This window comes from Colobus angolensis, unplaced genomic scaffold (assembly GCF_000951035.1).
Source record: "Colobus angolensis palliatus isolate OR3802 unplaced genomic scaffold, Cang.pa_1.0 Scaffold58, whole genome shotgun sequence".
Lineage (NCBI taxonomy): Eukaryota > Metazoa > Chordata > Mammalia > Primates > Cercopithecidae > Colobus > Colobus angolensis.
The window spans coordinates 4,166,893-4,179,355 of NW_012119376.1; the positions used below are offsets into that span (position 1 = coordinate 4,166,893).

Below are 12,463 nucleotides of genomic sequence, written 5' to 3' on the forward strand. Positions count from 1 at the left end.
TTAGTTTGAGTAATAATCCTTTTCCTGTGCTATATGTTGCAAACATCTTCTGCTAGGGTGTAGCTTGTCTTTTACTTTATAGTTGTTTTGACGACTATGTCTTATTTTTGTTATAGTTGAAAAATTCATTAAACTTTGAGAAATTAATTTCTATCTTAGAGAGTAAGAATTTTGTTCTAAAATTCTTCTGGGTTTGATTTTAAGCCTAGTTACAATATTTCATTTTTTTTCGTGTGGATAACTAATATTCAGAGCTTATTTGTTGAGATGTTCCAAATATTCTGACTAATAAACATTGTCACATCGGTAATCTATCAGAACTCTGTATGAGGGTGAGTAGACAACCTACAGAATGGGAGACAATATTTGCAAAGTATGCATCTGACAAAGATCTAATACCCAGCAATTATAAATAACGTAAACACATTTGTAAGAAAAAAAATTAAACAAACCACCCCCTTAAAAAGTGATCAAAGTAACTGGACAGACATTTTCCTAAAGAAGACATATATGCAACCAGCAAGCATATAACAAAAAGTTCAATATAACTGATAATTAGAGAAATGCAAATCAAAACCACAGTGACATACCCTCTCACACCAGTCAGAATAACTATTAACAAGAAGTCAAAAAATAACATATTCTGGCGATGTTGGGGAGAAAAGGAAGCACTTAGGCACCGTTGGTAGGAGTGTAAATTAGATCAACCATTGTGGAAAGCAGTGTGACAATTCTCAAAGAGCTGAAAACAGAAATATCATTTAACCCAGCAATCTCATTACTGGGTATATACTCAAAGGAATATAAATCATTCTACCATGAAGACAGATGCACAAACATGTTTATTGCAGCACTATTCTCAGTAACAAAGACATGGAATCAACCTAAACAACCATCAATGGTAGCTTGAATAATGAAAATGTACATACACACCATGGAATACTATGCAGCCATTAGAAAGAATGAGATCATGTCTTTTACAGAAACATGGATGGAGCTGGACTTCATTTTCCTTAACAAACTAATGCAGGAACAGAAAACGGATTACCACATGTTCTCACCTCTAAGTGGGAGCTAAGTGATGAGAAAATATGGACACATAGAGGGGAACAACACACACTGGGGCTGATCAGAGGTTGGAGGGTGGGAGGACAGAGAGAATCAGAAAAAAAAGAACTGTTAGGTGCTACACTTAGTACCTACTTGCTGAAATAATCGGTACAACAAACCCCTGTAACACAAGTTTACCTGTATGACAAAACCGCGCATGTACCCTTGAATCTAAAAGTTTTGGGTTTTAATCTGTATGATTAGGTCTGTTTCTCCTCTCTCTATCCTTTTCATTGCTGTGTTTGTTTATTGCTGAGGCAAAACAGATACTCTTAGCTATTAAGATTTTTTAATATCTTTCCACATAGAAAATGCTCCCCTACCCAGCCAATCTTATTCTTTTTTAGTATGCCTTAACTATTCTTGTAACTTCTCTCCTCCATTTTGTAATGTGTGTCCTTGGTTGTACATGTTTTTTGCTTTTCTTTTATTGGAATTCTGTTGACTCTGTAAAGTAGTTTAGGATAATATATATCTTTATGGGAGAAGACTGTCTATGAGCATAGCATTTTCTTTCACATATTTGGAATTTTCTAAGTATCTTTCAACATTTTTAAATACTTTTTCGTAAAACTTATATGTATCATTTTTTCTTTTTTCTTTCTTTCTTACTTTTACTTATAACTATCCCATAATATTATTTATATCATAAACGCAACTTCCAAAAATAGATGTTCTTGTTGTTGAACAGAAATCCTGGTGACAATTTGTATTGAACTAAATAATCATATTACATATTATTTGTGAATAATAATAGCTGTTTTGCTTCCTTTCTAACCATTGCACCTCTTTTTTCTTGTTATTTATTCCCTTCTTCTTTCCGTACAGATGGGGTCTCACTATACACCCAGGCTGGTCTCGAACTCTCAGCCTCAAGTGATCCTCCCACCTCACCCTCACAAACTGCTAGGATTATAGGCATGAGCCATTGTGCCCTGCCTGTGCCCCTCTTTTTTCTTTGTGAAAATATAAATGCTAAGACCTTTCATAATAAGTAGAATAAATGCTATAACACTGAACATTAGGGCTTGGCATGGTGGCTCATGCCTGTAATCTCAATACTTTGGGAGGCCAAGGCAGGAGGATCATAAAGTTAGGAGATTGAGACCATCCTGGCTAACATGGTGAAACCCCATATCTACTAAAATACAAAAAATTAGCCAGGCATGGTGGTGGGCACCTTCAGTCCCAGCTACTCAGGAGGCTGAGGCAGGAGAATGGCGTGAACCCAGGAGGCGGAGCTTGCAGTGAGCCAAGATTGTGCCACTGCACTCCAGCCTGGGTGACAGAGTGAGACTTCATCTCAAAAAAGAAAAAAAAAAAAAACAAAACCCTGAGTATTAATGTATTGTTTCTGATTTAACATCAATAAGTTATTTACTGAGAGATTTTTGTGGTTACTTTATCTGATTGAAGAAGTTCCTTTTTATTCAAAGTTTGATATGACTTTCCATCACTAATAGTTCTAAATTTCTCTCATCAATATATTTTTGCTCTTTTTAATATCCAATGTAGCGATATATGTTAATTTTTTTTATTCAGTGGCACAGTGGTAAGCCTTTCCACTTCATTAACATTTCACCTAAAATACATTTAAATGGTAATATAACATGATCATAACTTAGAAATATGTATGCGCGAGTAACAATTATTTCACTAAAATTTGAGTGCAGATATAGATCTTTCTGATGAACCAAAGACAGACGATGATAACTAAAAAGCAATCAAAATCCAATTAGCCAGAGGCAGAAGTTTGATATATTTTGTTCAGTAATATTTAACTAAATTAAAATTCTATCTTCTTGAAATAAATACTTTATGAATTATGTTTTGCTTGAATGTCAACTTTGAATCCAAATATGGCAAAAGTTTAGGCTTCAGTATTATTTTATATGTTACTATAACATTCTTTCTTACAATAAATATTCATTAATCTAAACATGATTAATATTCATTCATCATCCAGAGCTCTTTCATAGCATCTGTAAACATTTTGTGTAATTCCAACCACAGCAGAAGTAGCAAAGATCATCATTAATATATTACCTTTTCTTTCTTGTAAAGGGATTTAAAAAAGAAAAATGAAGAAATTCTAAACTGTGCCCTTAATGAATGCTGAACAACAACAAATTCACCTTCTTCTTTCAACTAAGAAAAATTAATCATCTCTTGAGAATTATGATATTTATGAGGCACATAAGGAGATCTATATAATGCTCTAAAAAGACACTCAGAAATATTTTTGTTCCTCTTGAATTTCAAATTATTGTGAGCACCTATCCTTATCTTGCATTACCTTTCTAGTTCAACCAATAGAACTTTCTGTGATTATGGGAAGTTTCTGTAATCCATACTGTGCAATATAGTAGACTTCTGGGCTCTCAAAAGTTGGCCTGTGCCTGGGGAACTAGTGTGCCTGGGCAACTGAAGCTTTTAAATAGAATTTACAACTAAATTTCATTTAAATTTAAAAAGCTATATGTGGCCAGTGACTACCATAAAGGACCAAACAGCCAGACACATCACTTACATATTTGTTGTTGGTTTATATGTATGTTTCCTCTTTCTCACCACTAAAAGTAAAATTTGTTGCCGTTTTTGCTCACTATTATAACTCAACTGGTTAGAAAAGTAGTTGGGACACGGTGATTTTTTGTGTCTTTTAATACTCTGAAAACAATAGAAATATAAAAAGCTTTTTTTTCAAAATTTAAATATGCTATGTAGTGTACTCTTTACAGCAAGGGTTAAATAAATGCTAAAAGTGGTAAGTTTTTTTTTAATGGCCCCTTAGGTCAGGTTGCCATAATAAAAATCAAAATTTTCTATCCCAAATGCATCAGTGGTTGTCTCTACTTAACTCGCAGTTAGACTTCTGGGATCAAGAGGTCAGTTTACATTTACAAGAATCAGCCTTTGGCATATACAGAAAGTGTAAAACAAAATACAAATTTTAAGTCTGGGTTTAACCTGGAATCAGGAATTAAGCAGATATTCTAAACAAAGTATTAATTGAAAGAGATCAGCCAGGCATTATAAGCCATATATGAGCCAACTGAAGGAACTCCAAAATTTGAACAGAAAAGAGTCAATAGGGAGATTCCCCCAAGTTGTTTAAGAATGAAAGTGTACGCTTTGAGTATGCAGTTATTAATGACTGCTGTAAAATATAACACACCAAAATCTAAATTTTGCATAGAACAGCCATCATTTTCTTATTTTTTCGGTTTTTGGCTCAGAAATTTGAGTGGGCTCAACAAAGATAATTCATCTCTGATCCACAAAAACATCCCAACTGGGATACTGCAATGACTTGCATGTCTGGAATAAACAGAGAGCTGAGAGCTAGCAAGGCATCTCTCTCTGTCTCTCTCTTTCTATCCCTCTCTCTCCCCCAATCCCCTCCCTCTCTCTGTCTCTCTCCCTCTCTCTTGCCCTTGTTCTATATGACCTTAACATTAGCTAGGGCTTCCTCACAGCACAGAGGACTCAAGTCAGTCAGACCTTGACATGGTTGGTCAATGCACCAAGAGGAATGAAGCTGTTCATCCTCCTAAAATCTACAGTCAAAACCTCTATAGCACATTTTCACTATACTACATTATTTAAGCAGTCAGAGTCTAGCCCCAACTAAAAGGAGGACTCACAGATCTCACCTCTCATTAGAAGAAGTGTCAAAATATTTGTGGCTATTTGTATGCCATCACAGATTAAAGCAGTCTTCAGCTATGGATGAATAAATATCTAACCATGAAAGGTGCTGAATTATTTTTATCTAAAATATACGTGGACATAATGGAGTTATACTTATTAGAAATGTCCTTGGCAACGTGCTAGAAATCAACTATTAGTTTTAAAAGTTATATGTTTAGAAGGATTCCATTTTACTGTGTTACTTGTTTGTCCACTATCACCGTCTACACTGCCACTTCTATAGGCAACTCTTCCTCTGTTTAGTCACTCCAAAGAAATTCATCAAGCTGTCTTTAAGCAATAATTCTACGAAGTTGTCTAATTCATTAGGATGTCACAGAATTAGTAAGGCAGAAAACCAATAAAGTAATATTGAGACCTTAAAACTCTCAAGAAATTCTGTTTCGAAATTTTATGATTTCACCGCATAAATTCACTTACTTTGGCTTAGGTTCATATCGCAATGTTAGGAGAGGCGAGTGTAGCTAATAAGCACAGTCATAAATTTATGCTATTTGACTTCTCTTCTTACAGCATTTTATCACCAAAAGTTATCACACATTATTATAATTTATCTTTCTATATCTGAGCAGCAGATGAATGATAAGAATGCATGGAGGGGTAATGAGTTACATTTAAATGTATTGTCAGAGTTAAGTCTTGTACCCAAAACTCACATGCTTCGTGGCTCAAAATTGATTTCTTTAACTTTTTACTTGTTTTTTTGTTGCTACAGTGTATGGTAATCAGAATAATGATACTCCAAAGATCTCCACACCCGAACCCCTCAAACCTGTACATATGTTACCTTGCATGAGTGCCACAGCCAATAGAAGCTGGAAAACGCAAGCGAGTGGGTTCTCCACAGAGTCTCCTGATGTCCTGCATATATCAGGATTTCAGCTTGTTAAACCTGACTTTTACCTTCTGATCTCCAAATTGTACAATACAAAAATTGTATTCTGTCATTGTATTTGTGACAATTTGTTATTTGTAACAAACAACATTTTCAGGTTAAGATCAGAGGCTACTAAAAATGACAATGGGACAACCGCTAGAATTTGAAAATGTCCCTGCCAAATTAAGTTAAATCTTACCAATAAAGTCAATTTATCTTTGTAGGGTGTTGGGTTAACTTTCTTGGTGATTGTCCTTCCATACACATAGTATTAAATAGCCTCCTAGGAACAAGGAACAAATACAATGTTTATGTGGGTCTAGAAACTTCCTGAAAATGTACATGTTCTAAAGCACACTTGAGCACTTAGAAACTCTGAACTTCCTGATCACCTTTTGCTAGGAATATTCTACTTGAGGACCATCTCTTGGTAAAATTGGCCATGAACCAGGAACTCTACGCTTAGGCTAAATAAAACTCTATAGTACTGCCCAGAACATATACTGCATTCTAACCACAAGGGAGACTTCAGACAAATCTCTACTAAGGGATATTCTACCAAATATCCACATATCTGAGCAGTAACCCTGAAAGCTGTCAGTCATCAAAAACAAGGAACATCTGAGAAACTACCACAAACAAGACATAGGACACAGGACAACTAACTGTAATGTGTTATGCTGGATGGGATTCTAGGACAGAAAAAGGGTGTTAAGGAAAATTGAGCTCTTCCACAGGCAGCCTCCACACCTCCACTTGTGTTGCTGCCATATCCATAATGATCCCTGAGAAGTTCCAGCATATTTTGCGAGTACTCAACAACAACATCAATGGGTGGCGGAAAATAGCCTTTGCCATCACTGCCATTAAGGGTGTGGGTTGAAGATATGCTCATAGGGTGTTGAGGAAAGCAGACATTGACATCACCAAGAGGGCAGGAGAACTCACTGAGGATGAGGTAGAACGTGTGATCACCATTATACAAAATCTATACCAGTGCAAGATCCCAGACTGGTTCTTAAACAGACAGAAATATGTAAAGGATGGAAAATATAGGACAATGTTCTGGAAAACAAGGTCCATGAAGATCTGGAGTGACTGAAGAAGATTCAGGCCCACAGAGGTCTGTGCCACTTCTGGGGCCTTCATGTCTGAGGCAACACACCAAGACCACTGGTTGAGGTGGCCCTGCTGCGGGTATGTCCAAAAAGAAATCGGCATGTGGGCCTTGTCTGTTAATAAATAGTTTATATGAAAAACAAAACAAAACAAAAAAACAGGAAAACCAAGGGAATCTAAAAAAGTAATCTAAATGAATTTTAGTTAATAATATTGTATCAATATTGGTCAATAACTATGACAAATGTACTATTTTAATTTCAGTTGTTAATAGAGGAAACTGAGCATAGGATATACTGGAATTCTCTATACTATCTTTGTAATGAGTCTGTAAATCTAAATTTATTTATTAAATATATTTGTCATAAGTTCCAGTTAAGAAACTTCAATTTTAAATTTTTGACCGCTGAAAATGCAAAGGTGGAAGGTTGTGTTTGGGAGATATGTGTCCAAGATTTCAACAATTCTGATTGCCAATAGATTTTAAATGACTGTTATTATTTTTCTTACTTATGAAGATGACTTTTATTTACTGTGACTTTCTTACAGACCCCAAATGTTTGAAGACACAACTTCTGAAGACAAAATTTTTACACATGTAGAAAAAAATGTTGGCTTCCTACATATACATCTATACTAACAGAGCATATGTACACTTGACATTTTATTTAGTTTCTTAAAACAATTATAACTTCACACACTAGGAGATGCATTCCCTAACCTCTAGGAGGAGCTCCTTGCCAGCAATCTCCCTAAACACTCACTCACTCACTTACTCATTCTCTCTAGCCTTCACTCAAAGGTAGAAGGTCACAGAGTTAACAGGAGTCAAAGCTAAGGAAACAAATCACCTTTTTTACTATGGGAAGAAGCTTCCAGTGAGGGAGTAGATAGGTTCATAGTTGTTAGGTACTCTTCAAAAACAAATGGCAAGTTTTGCAAGTGAAACACATGTAAAGGAGCCGAACCATCTAATTTATGAATGTATGTCTGAGGAGAGGCCACAAAGAGTTTGCAACAAAGGTCCTGTTGTAATGCATAGTGTGTATGTGCTTGTGATGGGACAACTTTATATTTCTCTCAGAACGTTTTGATGCCAATAGGTAGTTCATCAAATATTTGGAGTCTTAGTCATCTCTATTTTCTTTCTTTCCATAATAGTCAAGGCTAATATTTTCTATCCAGGAACAACTGTAATACAGAATACACCTTTTCATTAAAAAAAGAAAAGTTAATGTAGGCATATGAACAGAAAAGGAGTTGTTATTCATCTGTTATTTTTATAAAACTTTCCATAGCCACATTCAACACCTACCTATAGCATATAGTCTTATATGCATTAATTTCCTTAATATTTTTTGAAATGTAGTATTTTTACATGTAATGTATGTGTAGTATGTTTACATGTAAAACATTTATTATTTCTGTTTTAAATGTGAACAAGTATTTTCAAACTTTCTTAGTTTTCACATCTAATATGATCAATATTCAGAGACATTGCCCACAAAAATAAAAGTATTTTGGTCCCGAATAATAAGAATATAAAGGGATTTGAACCAAATGTTTGAGAATCACTGTTTGAGAAATACAAGATCTTGGTAACCTGGAGGCTTTAGGGGACAATCTGGAAAGCCTTGGAGCAGAGTCTGAATTGAGTCTGCTAATTGTTTTCTCTTAGAGATCCGAGGGTTAATGGACACCTTGGGGAAAGATTTATATTGGCCCCATAAATGTGTTCCATCTTGGTATGGCCCCAAGGATCTGAGGAGGAGCTGTATATTTGAACTAAGTCTTTTCAATCATCATTCGAAGCCTTACTGTTGATTTTTTAAAAGGTAATGTGCAGAAAAGAGTGCTTGGAAATATCAATTGCTCTCTTTTATACACTCATGCAGATGTGTGTGAGTGAAAGAGGGAAAAATGTTTGGAAGATTATGTGAAAAAGAAAATGTTTATATACCTGAGGTTTTTTTTTTTTTTTTCTTTTTCTTTTTGTTTTTGGCACAGGCTGCCTGAGAGAAGAGAGGGAAGGAAACGGGTGCACCCACGAAAAAAAGAAAAACTAATTTGAATAAAATTTTATTTGTCTATATGTATCTGTATTTATAGACAATTGGTTTTGAAAGCTGTTAAATCTTTCTCTTCCAACTGATGGGGAGTCACTTTTTCAGGGGAAAAGAAAGTTGCAAAGGTGTGTGTATATCATATGATTCTACTTTAGTAACAAGAAAATAGTGGATATAATATATGTAAATATATATCCTTGAATATATATTCATGAACAACAAAAAGGATTGAAAGTGAGGATTTTAGGCTATTAGCATTGGTTATCTCAATGAGATGAGAAGGAGAAGCAGAGAAAGATAACTAGCATGGCTTTTATGCATTTTGCAATACCGATGGTCCCTGACTTACTATGGTTTGACATACAATTGTTTAATTGTATGATTGTTTAACTTTATGATGATGTGAAAGCAATACATATTTAGTAGAAGCCATACTTTGAATGTTGATCTCTTCTCTGGTTAGCTGCAGGATACAGTCCCAGGATGCCGGGCAGCTACAGCTCCCAGTCAACTGTGCAATCACGAGGGTAAACAACCGAAATGACCATTCTGTTTATCACTTCCAGTGCAGTATTCAATAAATTACGGGAGATATTATAAAAGGGATTTTGTGTTAGATGACTTTGCCCACCTGTAGGCTAATGTAAGTGTTCTGGGCACATTTAAGGTAGGTTGGGCTCACCTATGAAGTTTTAGGGTTAGGTGCATTCAATGCATTTTTGACTTCACAGTATTTTCAACATACAACTGGTTTATCTAGATATAACCTCATTGTAAATCAAGGAATATTTGCATATCATTTCAATTGTTAAAAGAAGTATGTGTTATCATTGTAATGTAGAAAAGATGAAAGTTTTATGAATGATGCTCAATATAGAACAATGTTATGATATAATGCATGTTAAAAATAGTTACAAAGAATTTGTATAGTCTCATTTGTATAAAAAATTAAGGCTATGTTTCTGTATGTATAGCTTTGCAAAACTTGTCCTATTGTTTCAGAATTGTGCCTGAAGCACACAGCTAAGTTCAAAAGTTGCTAAGTACCATGTATTCTAAATCCACATAGCCAACAATGAACTGACAATTGGGACCTAACACCTTTATCATTCAATGGTGACAAACCCTGAGGAACAAATAGAAAAGGAAAAATTAAGAAGCTTTTCAGTACAAGACTGACCTTTCTCTACACTAAGGGACTGGAATCATTGATCTGCCTATGTTGAAAGACAAATACCAAAGCTTTGGATCAATATTGAGTTCAAATGATAATTTCTCAGTTATAACAGTCTAGTAACTAAAAGTAACTGAAAAGTGTAAAATCAGTCAAAATGCTAATGATGGAAGCACTATTCAGCAAGAAAAAAGTATGTGAGTTGTATGGAAGTAGAGATGAGAGTGGGGTTTGTTTAAATTATCTACTTATTGCATTATTGGGGGAAAATATGAAATGTTGTGGATCCCAATAATTTGAGATTCCAGCGACATATATTCAGAAAAAAGACTGGAAGGATACAGGCTGCTGTGATAACAAGGGTTATATCTGGTTGGTAGAATCATGGAAGGTTCTTATAATTCTTGTTTTGTATGATTATGTTAAATTAGCTATTAAAATAAATTTTTAATGTAAAAACATTTTTAAACATTTCTGCATGCAGCATAAACATCACTTCTAAAACCATACAGTATCTGTTATCAATTTGCTACCTAATGTTATCTAATTCTGAGCTTCGTCTTTCCACAGCATTTCTGGAAGTCTGAAAGCAATATAAACATTGACTTCACATGCTAATTATTGGCTTAACAGAGAGAGATGTAATTTTTTATTTTCTGAAAATGTGGTACATAGTTTCTTCATTCTTGTGTTCACTTAAGAGATTCACTGGGGACTACTCTGTGCTAAGTCATTAAAAAATGTTTCTCCCTACAGTACATAACTGCCATCTATTATCTCCACCTACTTGGGCTCATCTTGTTAGGACAGAAAAGTATTCAATATTGGAAACACTTTCCTAATGACACCTTGTGTTGTCTTCCAGGAAGGATATAATAAATAAGTCAATAGCTTTCCAGCACAAACCACACTGTCCACTCTGGTAATCGGTAGTCCTTCACAATGAATAATTTGTTTCTTTGTTTTACTGGGCTTGTCACTCCTTTCTCAAACTATTTGTTGCCACAGACATTTAATTTCTCCTAACAGTAGCAAGAATTGAACTTATCTCTTTCACCTCAAAACTTTAAGTTTCTTCATAATCCAGATATAGTTTATTGTCTATGAAGTAACATATACAAGCTATAATTCCTCAATGTGTTTAAAGTCCAGCTTCTTCTATAACCCACATAAATGATACAACTTTTTTTTGCCGTTACAAAAAAGGTGAACTGATAAACATTAACAAAGTAGAGATTAGAACTATTGATTCCTTACTGTATTCTTTTATGACATTTAAAGGAAATGTGAATGGAAAAGAAAATCTCAGGGCCCCAATTCCTTATGCCGAAAGAAAACAATTAAGTTGAAAGCTGAGCCATGCAAGAAACTGCCTTTTCTTTTGTTCCTAGGCAGATAGGTAGAAATAAAAGATGAAACATCTCCAAAGGTAGCTACTCTATGTTCACCTTATCTTATCTAAAATGCATGAGATGAATGCATAACTGACTATTCCCCTTCCTGCTCTTTTTCCCTTGAAACATATGGATAACCATATCCTCCCTCTGTAACTTCCCAACTGGTTTTCCTTGCCAGTTGCCTAAACAGAGCAGATTTATCAAGACAGGGGGATTGCAATAGAGAAAGAGTTTAATTCATGCAGAGCTGGCTGTACAAGAGATTAGAATTTTATTATTACTCAAATCAGTTGCCCCAAAAACTCAGGGATGGAGATCTCTAAGGATAATTAGGTGAGGGGGGTGTTGGAAAGTGGTGAGTGCTGATAGGTTGGGTCCAAGATGAACTTCTAGAATGTCAAAGCTGTCTTGGACTGAGTCAGTTCCCGGGGTGGAGAAGGGGGCACAATAACAGCTGACCCAGTTTATCCATCTGGGTGGTGCCAGCTGATTCATCAAATACAGGGTCTACAAAACATCTCAAGCTCTGATCTCAGGTTTTATAATAATGAGTTTATCCCCAGGAACAATTTGGGGAGATTGAGAATGTTGTAGCCTCCAGTTGTGTGACTTCTAAACCATAATTTCTCAACTTGTGGCTAATTTGTTACTCCTGCAAAGGCAGTCTAGTCCCCAGGCAGGAAGGGAGTTCATTTTGGGAAAGGGTTGTTATTGTCTTTGTTTCAAAGTTAAACTATAAACTCTTAGGTTGATGCAAAGGTAACTGCAGTTTTTGCCAATACTTTCAATGGCAAAATAAGTTCCTCCCAAAGTTAGTTTGGCCTACGCCCAGGAATGAACAAGGACAGCTTGGAAGTTAGAATCAACAGGGAGTCAGTTAGGTCAGGTCTCTTTTCCTGTCATAATTTTCTCTTATAATTTTTGCAAAGATAGTTTCACCTCTTTCCCTCCAGTCCACTTTTCATCTTTAAATATGAAAACCCTGAAGTTCTTCTTTGGAGAAAAG

At 35.2% G+C, this 12,463-nt stretch overlaps 1 pseudogene; it reads left to right on the forward strand.

The window, feature by feature from the left end:
• Nucleotides 1-7,008, forward strand: part of LOC105526236 — a 21,565-nt pseudogene extending 14,557 nt beyond the window's left edge.
• The last annotated feature ends 5,455 nt before the right edge of the window (nt 7,009-12,463 follow it).